The following is a 12,170-nucleotide window of genomic DNA, read 5'->3' as shown; positions in this document are numbered from 1 at the left end:
GTTGAAAAATAGGGTACTTTTTTTAAGAGTTAGAACCTGCTAAAAAAGTCTAATTAAATTAATACGCGGAAAAGTCTGAACGGATTTGCATGAAATTTTGCAAGCAGATAGCTTATGACCTACAGTGGAAAATAGGCAAATTTTTTGGAAGAGTTGCCACCTGTTAAAAAAGTTTTAATTAAATTAATACGCGGAAACGACTGAACAGATTTGCATGACATTTCGCACAGAGATAGCTTATGACCTATGTTGGAAAATAGGCTACTATTTTAAGAGTTATCACGTATTAGGAAAGTTTAATTAAATTAATACGCGTAAATGACTGAACTGATTTGCATGAAAGTTTGCACACAGATAGCGTATGACCTAGACTGGAAAATAGGCTACTTTTTTAAGAATTTCCACCTGTTTGAAAATGAAATTTTGCTCAAAGATGGTTTATGACCTGGATTGAAAAATAGGCTACTTCCTTAACCGGTTTTCCGATCAGAACGAAATTTAGTACACTTACTACGGATTTCGGAAGGATGGTCTTAGACTGAAAGTAAGTCCGATAACTCAAGGCCCCTCCCATACAAATTGGAATTTTCATATTACATACATATCTCTGGAAGTATTTGTGGGAGAGAACTGAAACTTGGTATAGTGATATGTATGTGAAATCAATGTTGGCATTAATCGATTGATGTTTTAATTAGTTAGTTAATTCGATTAAATTCAATCTGATTACAGTTAATCATGATTAATTTTAATCCGACTAAACAGTTAATCGTAACCGCGATTAAAAAATTAATTTTTAATCATTAACTCTTAATTTGATCAAGTAGGTTTGGTGATTAATTAAGTTATGCTGGAATTTCCCTGTGCACACAAAGCAAGTTAATCCGGTATGGCTAAGTCGGGTTTCCTCATCAATCTAAGCAATTTGGTGTGCATTTTCATTAAGATATATACCAACAAACGTTTTACAAACTAGGTTTGTAAAAGTTCCCAGTTTATGTATTACTAATAACAATAATTATAATTTTTTTATATTATGTGCTTTTTATAAGCGTAAAACACAAAATAATTACTATAACTGGTGTTTGGTTTCAAACTCGGACAAACTAGACAAATTAATCAGATTTTATTTTTAATTGGATTAACGATTAATGTTTTAAATTAATTAAACGTAATCGCAGCCAGCGATTAACGATTAAAAAAATGTTATCATTAATCGTGCAGTTGATTACGACTCATTAATTTTAATCGTCAAACGCGATTAACATTTTAATCGTTAATTTTTAATCGTTAATCAGATTAACAGTTTGCCAATACTGTGTGAAATCATGTTCATATTCACGGAGAAAAATGGACGTTTTTGGAAAAGAGGCGTAGCACCTCCCATACTGACTGAAAGTTTCATATTGCATATCTCTTCAAATGTTTGGGGTAAAGCACTCAAGCTTGGTATGGAAATACATATGTATGTATGTATGTGAAACTAATACCATACTCATGGAGAAAAATGAGAGTTATTGGAAAAGGTGGTGTGGCAACTCCCATGCAAATTGATTTTTCTATGCTGCATATCTCTGGAGGTGTTTATTGCAGAGGACTGGAACTTGGCACCGAGATGTGTATACAAAATTAATTCCATACTCATGGAGAAAAATTTGCGTTATTCGAAAAGGGGACATGGTTCCTCCCGTACAAATTTACTGTTTTATACTGCTTATCTCTAGAGGTGTTCATGGTAGAGTACTGGGACTTGGTACTGGGGTATGTAAAATCAGTTCTAAATTCATGGAAGAAGATTAGGGTTATAAGAAAAAGGGGCGTGGCACTTCCAGTACAAATTTACTTTTTCTTGCCACATATCCCTGGAAGTGTTTGTGGAAGAATACTGGAACTTGGTATGGAGTTGTGTATGCAAAATGTATCAATTGCTCATGGAAAAAATGTGAGTTATTAAAAAAGAAGGCATGTCGCCTCCCATACATACTAAAAACTTCTTAATACATATCTCTGGAAGGATAGAAAATCTCTCGAAGTATTTTAAATTTGTTATGGAGATTTATTTTATAAGTGCCGTACTGACAGAATAAATTTCATTAAATGGAAAAGGGAGAGCCGGGTTCGGCCTTATAATCTAAAGCTCTCTTGAGGCATTTGCTACAGTAATGAGAAGTGGTATTTTATCAAGGCCAGGTTACTAAATTTGAGTTGGAAATATTAGAACCCGCCGTGGCACTTCCATGAAGGTTACATGTTTACGCGTCGTATACCTGGAACCATTTTAAGGTAAACTTAGAGGGATTGATATCTTTCGTATGCCTAGCGCGCAGACGAGATTTTATAATTTCATAGTTTTAAACGGCCTAAATACCTTAACTCGCTTAAAAAATAACGAGCTATAACGAAATGGGCACAGAAATAAAATCTAACATTAGCCGTCATCGATTCGCCACTTCGCTGCTTGCTATGTTTGAGTTCCGGTCGCTTAACGAAAAATTTTGCATGTGAAAGCAACAACAAAGTTAGCTAGCACGGATAGACGATAGCGAGTTTGGTTGTACCTCATTGAATTCGTTCGTTTCGCCACTTGCTAACTGTTGGCGAATCGATGACGGCTATTATTAAATTATTTTTCATATTTGCATAAAAGCGCGGGGTGAAACCCGCGGTTATAAGCTAGTCTATATATAAATACGCCACAAGAAAATTTTGCAATCCCTTTTTTGAAGGCACCCTTCGCTCGATTTTAATGAAACATAGACCGATTTAAAGTATATAACTTCCTCTAATCCAGAAATGGTAATACCTATTTATAGGGGGCGTAGCATCTGACATATAGACTAAAATGTGAAAACAACTATATCTCTAAAACGAATTATGCTGGGGAACTGAAACTTAGCACAGATGCATAGATTGTAAATACCCTACTTAAGGTAAAAAATGGTAGGTACTGGGAAAGTGGGCGTGGCTGTATAGGAGGTGAAATTCTCTTATTGGCCATCTCTGTAACCGCCTATGCTAACGTCCTGAAATTTGACACAGCAACATATGTTGTCAATACCGTGCTTACGGCGAAAACTGGTAGATTTTGGAAAAGGGGGCGTGGCACCGCCCATACAAACTGAAATTCTCATATCGCTTATCTCTGGAACCGCTTATGCTGACGTCCTGAAATTTGACACAGCAACATATGTTGTCAATACCGTACTTACGGCGAAAAGTGGTCGATTTTGGAAAAGGGGGCGTGGCACCGCCCATACAAACTGCAATTCTCATATCGCTTATCTCTGGAACCGCCTATGCTGACGTCCTGAAATTTGACACAGCAACATATGTTGTCAATACCGTACTTACGGCGAAGAGTGGTAGATTTTGGAATGGAGGGCGTGGCACCGCCCATTCAAACTGGAATTCTCATACGCGTATCTCTGTAACCGCCTATGCTAACGTCCTGAAATTTGACACAGAAACATATGTTGTCAATACCGTACTTACGGCGAAGAGTGGTCGATTTTGGAAAGGAGGGCGTGGCACCGCCCATTCAAACAGGAATTCTCTTATCGGTCATCTCCGTAACCACCTATGCTAACGTCCTGAAATTTGACACAGCAACATATGTTGTCAATACCTTACTTACGGACTTATTTACAGTCTGAATTGTTTGACATATTAGTCAGTGATGGGCATCTCATCTATACATACATACAAATACATATGCATATTTTTTATAAATGAAAATCGAGGTTCCTTTTTCGGTCTATTTTTAAAAGCTACTGAGGAGGAGACTTGGTAGAATTAGCATTAATCAATCCGGTATTAACGTTCATAATTCGATTTTAAGTTTTCCTGTAAATTCGCTATAAATTATGCTGGTGGACTTCAAAATAGTAATTCGCATAAAAGAGTTAGTACTGGTGACAGGTGAAATTTAAAAGTGTATAAAAAAAGATGACGAATTTCGACAACTGGGCGATACTAGTAATTTAAAATCTGTCAAATCTGTCTTATCAACAAGGTAGTATTTTAAGTTCTTTTCCATTTTGCACTTTCAGCAATAACTAAATTGTTCTTATTTATTTATACACATATTAGTTACACATTAAAGAATAAAATAAGACCTTTTTCAGCTGTGTGCCTTTGAAAATATTGAAATATATCTGAATAGGTCTTTCTTTTTGATGGCACACCGACATACTAAGATAACTTTAGAGCTCACTTTATACTTAAATGTTGCATTAAAAATTATGATTGTGTCTAAAGTTTTAATTTGGTTTACAGCCAAGAAACATACATACGTCAAAAACCAATAATATAAGTGATTAACTTTAGATATAGCTTAATTTTTAATATAACCTTTAAATATAAAGTGAGCTTTAAAATTACAGGTTACTTCAGAAAACGGCCCTAAGGGCCGGATGTATGTTTCTTGGTTATAAACAAAATTAAAACCCATAATAAAATGCTTTACTTTATACCAGTGATTCCCAAAGTGTCGCAGGTGGACTCCCAGGGGTCCACGGGAGACTCGACAGGGGTCTACGTTGGCGTGAAAAAAATATGGGGGTCTCCGAGTTGTAAGTGGGGGTCCACGAAAATTCATCTGGTTTCGATAGTAAAGAACCAAAATGGTTGCTTGATATCCTATTTATTTAACTTTAATTTTTTTTAGTGGTGTAAAGTGCTCTTGACGCACTGGTGAACTTATCGTCACTTTGTGTCATCATACGTGGGAAGCCTTAAAGGTCACCTGCAGACTAAAAAGAAACGGATGTTGGTATAACACTGAGTGAGGCGATGCGAACGAAAATTGGCGGCGGCAGATTTTTGAGCACTTGTTTCTTTTCAGTGCTGCAGAATAGTACGCTCCCATTACCTTTGTTGAAGAGATTCTAGAGAGAGAGAGTTCCCTGAGGGGGAATGCTGGTTTAATTCCAGCACTGAGCCCGCACTCGTACATTGCCGATTCTTCACTGATGGCTCCAAAACTGACTCAGGGTAATTTTTTTCTTGGGGAATATGCATCAGTATTCCAGGCTGAGGTATTTGCAACCCCCAAAGCCATAGACTACGTGGTGGAAAATAGGTGGAGGGGAAGAAGTTTACGTGTCTACAAGTACNAATTGGCGGCGGCAGATTTTTGAGTACTTGTTTCTTTTCAGTGCTGCAGAATAGTACGCTCCCATTACCTTTGTTGAAAAGATTCTAGAGAGAGAGAGTTCCCTGAGGGGGAATGCTGGTTTAATTCCAGCACTGAGCCCGCACTCGTACATTGCCGAATCTTCACTGATGGCTCCAAAACTGACTCAGGGTAATTTTTTTCTTGGGGAATATGCATCAGTATTCCAGGCTGAGGTATTTGCAACCCCCAAAGCCATAGACTACGTGGTGGAAAATAGGTGGAGGGGAAGAAGTTTACGTGTCTACAAGTACAGCCAAGCTGCACTTAAGGCATTGGCCAGCCCTCTATCCAAGTACTTCAAAACTAGTTCGGCAATGCAAGTCCCGACTAAATTACGTTGGTAAAGATAACGAACGAGCTTGCCTAACTCTGGGTGCCGGGCAACTNCAAGCTGCACTTAAGGCATTGGCCAGCCCTCTATCCAAGTACTTCAAAACTAGTTCGGCAATGCAAGTCCCGACTAAATTATGTTGGTAAAGATAACGAACGAGCTTGCCTAACTCTGGGTGCCGGGCAACTCGGGACGTCTGACCCTTTGGCCACAGTTGGCTCAGACCAGGCATTCCTCGATCCGCAACCAGTTATAGCACTCCCCATTTCGACCATCGAAGCCACCATCATAAACTGGGTGGATACTTCGTTCAGCAATGACTGGGAGCCATCGAGTGGATGCAGCTGGGCAAAACTTATGTTGCCTCCAATCTCAGAAGGTCTATATAGTTTTTTCTCTCACTAAAAACGTCTTTTGCTGACTNCGAAAATTGGCGGCGGCAGATTTTTGAGCACTTGTTTCTTTTCAGTGCTGCAGAATAGTACGCTCCCATTACCTTTGTTGAAGAGATTCTAGAGAGAGAGAGTTCCCTGAGGGGGAATGCTGGTTTAATTCCAGCACTGAGCCCGCACTCGTACATTGCCGATTCTTCACTGATGGCTCCAAAACTGACTCAGGGTAATTTTTTTCTTGGGGAATATGCATCAGTATTCCAGGCTGAGGTATTTGCAACCCCCAAAGCCATAGACTACGTGGTGGAAAATAGGTGGAGGGGAAGAAGTTTACGTGTCTACAAGTACAGCCAAGCTGCACTTAAGGCATTGGCCAGCCCTCTATCCAAGTACTTCAAAACTAGTTCGGCAATGCAAGTCCCGACTAAATTATGTTGGTAAAGATAACGAACGAGCTTGCCTAACTCTGGGTGCCGGGCAACTCGGGACGTCTGACCCTTTGGCCACAGTTGGCTCAGACCAGGCATTCCTCGATCCGCAACCAGTTATAGCACTCCCCATTTCGACCGTCGAAGCCACCATCATAAACTGGGTGGATACTTCGTTCAGCAATGACTGGGAGCCATCGAGTGGATGCAGCTGGGCAAAACTTATGTTGCCTCCAATCTCAGAAGGTCTATATAGTTTTTTCTCTCACTAAAAACGTCTTTTGCTGACTGGTCACTTCACGTGGCGCAAACACCTGACTGTGATAGGCGTAAATGACCACTCCATTTGCCCANTTTCGACCGTCGAAGCCACCATCATAAACTGGGTGGATACTTCGTTCAGCAATGACTGGGAGCCATCGAGTGGATGCAGCTGGGCAAAACTTATGTTGCCTCCAATCTCAGAAGGTCTATATAGTTTTTTCTCTCACTAAAAACGTCTTTTGCTGACTGGTCACTTCACGTGGCGCAAACACCTGACTGTGATAGGCGTAAATGACCACTCCATTTGCCCATCCTGCTTTGAAGAGCTTTTTGCTTGCTTGTTTGTTTATCATCGATATATCTAGATTCGGTCTTTTCATTTTGTGAGTTTCTGAATTTGAAGTTTGGGGTAAAAAGCTTTGCAGTTTTGTTGTTTCAAGTTTTGTGTTTTAAAAATGCGGGTGACGAATAGGGTTCGAACCACGGTGCAGCAAACAAAGGTGGCGCCGTCAGTGGTACCGCTACTTTGGNTCTAGATTCGGTCTTTTCATTTTGTGAGTTTCTGAATTTGAAGTTTGGGGTAAAAAGCTTTGCAGTTTTGTTGTTTCAAGTTTTGTGTTTTAAAAATGCGGGTGACGAATAGGGTTCGAACCACGGTGCAGCAAACAAAGGTGGCGCCGTCAGTGGTACCGCTACTTTGGTTTTGCCGATTTTGACAGTTGTGGTAACTTGTAAATAAACCTTTGTTTACAAATCAGCGAAAGAGAAATTTGAATTATAAGTGAAAAATCAGTTTAAATCGTGTTAATTTGCAATTTGTGAGTGATTTTTGAGTTGAAGACTGCGTAAAAACTAATACAATGAAGTGCTGTGTGTTAAATTGCGACAGCCGTCAAGATGCAAGAAGCGTAGATGCAAGTGTAGCGCTGGGACGAATCGCTGCATTTTGTGTACATAGGGCACGGCAAAGCCGTTCCCGAAATGTTTCTCTATTATTATATTAACAGCATTTCCTCACAATGATTTTGTTTCTGCTCCACGGAGCCTCCATTAGCAAGTTAACTAATCAGTCCCGCAGAGATGCTGCTGCAGTTTTCTGCAGCAGCCTTAATTGCAAAGCAATGGAGTGCACTAAAACGTTTGCTGAAGCAGCCTCAATTGCAAAGCAATGGAGTGCACTACAATGTTCACTGTTCTCTAATAGATTAGGTGAAAAATGCAATATTTTCGCATTTAGCAAAATTAAAACACGTTTTTCGCAGTAAAGTGAACTGCTTTGGCTGTTTCAACTCGTTCTTCTTTTCGCTCTATTCTTTGTTTACTTGTGGTACACAAATGTCAACGCCCAGGACGACGCAATCTTGTATTCTATCATTCTTGGGTTCGAACGATACTATCGATATTGAGTAAGCATCGATACTGATGTACTTTAATACTCGATACCTTATTTGGTAATTTTACTCGATACTTTGCAAAGTACTCGTATCGAATACTTTTTAAAAAACACACTTTTTAAATTTTTTCTTCCATTGGCAACCCAATTTTCTTTGCTTATATGGATTACTATCATTCAATTTTGTCCATCACTTAAGGTAAACTGAAATTTCGTGTAGTCTGTTGCATAACATAAACAAAATAATTTAAGTTTAATGGCATTATTCATAAAAAATAAGGTAGGTTTAAAGAGCTTAATAAAATGACATTTTCATACATTTTTCAGTTTATAAACCTTTTTTTATTTTTATGAATAAGGCCATAAAACTTTACGCAAAGTTCACGAAAATGCAGAATTTTTATAAACTTTTTGGGTATGCAGTTTTGTAACCTATTCAACTTTACGTGTAGCCTACTACTGTTAACTTTTATTTCAAACTTGCACATTATTATACTAAAATTGAATAGGCTGCAAAAATGCATACCCAAATAATAAAAAGTTTACAAAAATTCTTAATAAAATTTTAAATTCGTGAAAGTATATATATATATATGTATGTATGTATGTACATTTAACGTTAAAATTACTTCTAACGTGAAAGTAAGTTCTGAAATTAAATAAAAATCAAATATTTTAAATTTGTATTTTTTTAATTTCAGGAAATAACTAGATATACGATTGAAGATTAAAATAATTTTAGTCTTCCAAAAAAACGTATTTTAATGAGTCCGATACTGAGTAGTATCGATACTTTTTCCCTGATACTTTTAGAGTATCCATAAATTTTAATGCAACCTTTAAATATAAAGTGAGCTTTAAAGTTATTGGTTAAGATTCTTCACAAAGTTCGCTGAAATTTTTCAAGTAACCGGTAACTTTAAAGCTCACTTTATATTTAAAGGTTGGATTAAAAATAAAGCTATGTCTAAAGTTAAACATTTCTATTATCGGTTTTTGACGTATGTATGTTTCTTGGTTATAAACAAATTTAAAACCTATTTAATAATTATTTTTGAGCTATAGGCCGTATGTTAAATAAAACATTAAATGTTTTTATGTTTTATTTACTTTTTATTTTTATTTTGGTCGATATTTCGCCTTCAGTCTGAAGGCATCTTCAGGACTAAAAAAAGGAAAACAATATTTTTACATCACAATATAAACCAACAAAAACATACATATGCACAAGTGCATTAAAACGACTTACACTATTAGCTTTGTCCGGTCGACTAATCATATGTTAAAATGTAAAATAACAAACAAGCACGAAGAAGATATTAAACATAAACAGGAAAACTAATAATTAAAATACAGTAATTGTAAACAAAAATTTTATACAAACAACAATACATAAAGCGCTGAACAGTAAGACAAAGAAATGTTTGTATGTCATCTCAGCAGAGCAATGTTGTTGTCCGAAGAAATCTTGGCAGCAGACGGACGATGAGTTAAACATGAACACACGATCACACGACACCTACTGTAGGTTTGTTGTTGTGCGTTAGAACTAAATTCCGATAAACGTGAGCGCAATTGTCGGTGTCCGTTTTATAGTTCATCCTTTTGTGATTAGGGGTGTTCATAATATGTAGCATCTCTAAAAAATAGCGTTTATTATAGATTTTTTCTTCTTGCAAGATTGCTACTTTATCAAATCGGAGAGCACACCGAGAATATAAAATCAAGTCAAATGTTTACACTAACATAAAAAACAACTATAACATCAAGACGAGGAAACACATCAAACGCTACCAAAATATCACACAGCAAATCACAAAAACAGCAGAATCTACCAAATTCTTGGAAAAGTGCAGAAGAAGCGGCTTAAAACCAGATTTTATCAACGATGCCACTAAAAATATTGCCTACATCATTAGCAACAACACCAGCAACAACAAGATGTCAACACATATCAACAATTCAGTGTCTGCATATGTCCAGAAAGTCCAAAGTAAATTAGTGAATCTACTTATCAACATAAAACACGAAATACTTCGACGAAAGAAAAAAGAGGTAAACACACTAAAAGCCCAGATTGAACTACAACTAAGCATGCGCGATTCAAATGCGTTTTTCGAAAGTGAAAACAAAATAATCAACACTCTCACGACAAATATTAAGAAAAGACAAACCAAAAAGTATGAAAAGCTAAGGGACAAACAAAAACAACTACTTAACATTAGGGCTGTACCAGAATGGTTTCAAAACACAACAACTTCACAAATTCCAAATGACGTTCAATGGCTCTTATCCTTAGGACCTAAATTTGCCTTACCAATGACCAAGACAGATTTTCCACTTTTTAAAATTATTGCAGATGGGGAAAGCTGCAAACAGACGATTAAAGATAAAGAAAATCAGGAAATAGAAATAAATAATCTGACGACATTAATAGGAGACCACCTGAATAAAATGACAATCACCATTAGAGATAGATTTATTCGTGATACCCTACATTCTACTAAGACGTTCCTAAAAAACAATGACCAACTTTTAATTCTCAATGCGGACAAAGGAAACGTAACTGTAATGATGGAAAAATCGGAATACGATATAAAGATGCAGAAAATAGTCAATGATATTTCGACATACAGGGTTTTGAAACGTGATCCCACGAATAAATTACGAGCTAAAAATAACGAAATTGTAGAGAAAATGTACACAAACAAAGTGATTGATTTAAAAGAAAGGAATAACCTAACTTGCAAAACGGCCCATCCCCCTAGAATTTACGGTCTGCCTAAAATTCACAAAGAAGGAATCCGTCCTATAACCTATGTAAATATGTTATCCGCGTGCTCAAAAATGTAACAATGTCCTCCAAGTTTAATGTGAAAGACGCAGTCGAGTTTAAAGAAAAGATCGGAAAAACATATATTTACGACGATGAAAGTCTTGTGTCGTTTGATGTCGTCTCGCTTTTTCCAAGCATACCCGTGGATTTAGCCATAGAGATAATAGATTCCAAGTGGAGTTCAATACAAGAACACACAACTCTAACCAAAGACCTTTTCTTAACCATATTGAAATTTTGCATTAAAGAGAATCGCTATTTCAAATATAACGACAAGATTTACGAGCAAAAGTCAGGAATGCCTATGGGTTCCCCCGCTTCACCGGTTATCGCAGACATAGTAATGGAGGAATTATTAATCAAATTTGAAAATGACGCCGAAAGCAAACCCCGATTACTAACTAAATATGTCGACGACATCTTTGCAATTGCTAAAACAGAAAATATTGACAAGATGCTCAACACACTAAACAATTACAACAAGAAAATAAAATTTGCATTAGAAATAGAAAAAGATGGACAATTACCCTACCTGGACACCCTAATAATAAGGAAAAACAACAAATTAACAGTTGACTGGTATAAGAAACCTACAGCATCAGGGAGGCTCATTAATTTTAACTCGAGACATGAGAAGAAAATAATTCGAAATACCGCCAAAAATTTTATAACAAGAGTCCTCACGATAAGTGACGAAAATTATCATAAGAAGAACATTGCCACTATCAAAGATATCCTGCAGAAAAATGAATTTCCACATTGCTTAATTAATAAGCTTATCCGCGACTTCTATGTCCAGACCGGTAAAAAGAAATCATATAGTGACGGGAACAATCAAATGTATAAATCGGCAACATATGTACCAGGATTATCTGAGAGAATTAAATACTCAAAAATATATGACAAGGACAATTTCCGCATAGCGTTTACTTATGACAATACGCTGAAACAAGTTTACTCAAATACCAAAGATAAAATTCCAATAAATGAGAAGTCTGATGTAATTTATAGAATACCATGCAGTGGCGACGCGTCCCACGTATGCGATATGGTATATGTGGGGACAACAAAATCGAAATTAAAGACAAGGATTTCCGCTCACAAATCAAACATTAAGTTGAGGAATAATTCGGAGGACAATAAGACAGCCTTGTCATCTCATTGCCAGGATACGGGACACTATCCCGACTTTGATAAAGTAGCAATCTTGCAAGAAGAAAAAATCTATAATAAACGCTATTTTTTAGAGATGTTACATATTATGAACACCCCTAATCACAAAACGATGAACTATAAAACGGACACCGACAATTGCGCTCACGTTTATCGGAATTTAGTTCTAACGCACAA

At 36.9% G+C, this 12,170-nt stretch overlaps 1 protein-coding gene across 1 annotated transcript in view; it reads left to right on the top strand.

The window, feature by feature from the left end:
• The window catches only part of drd (drop dead), a 100,571-nt gene that overhangs the window by 74,233 nt on the left and 14,168 nt on the right, over positions 1–12,170 (top strand). The window lies entirely within an intron of this gene.

This window comes from Rhagoletis zephyria, unplaced genomic scaffold (genome assembly GCF_001687245.7).
Source record: "Rhagoletis zephyria isolate East Lansing unplaced genomic scaffold, Rhagoletis_zephyria_1.1 Rzeph_scaffold_01604, whole genome shotgun sequence".
Taxonomy (NCBI): Eukaryota; Metazoa; Arthropoda; class Insecta; order Diptera; family Tephritidae; genus Rhagoletis; species Rhagoletis zephyria.
Note: the sequence above shows the minus strand (reverse complement) of the source record. Positions and strands in the feature narration are given on the sequence as shown.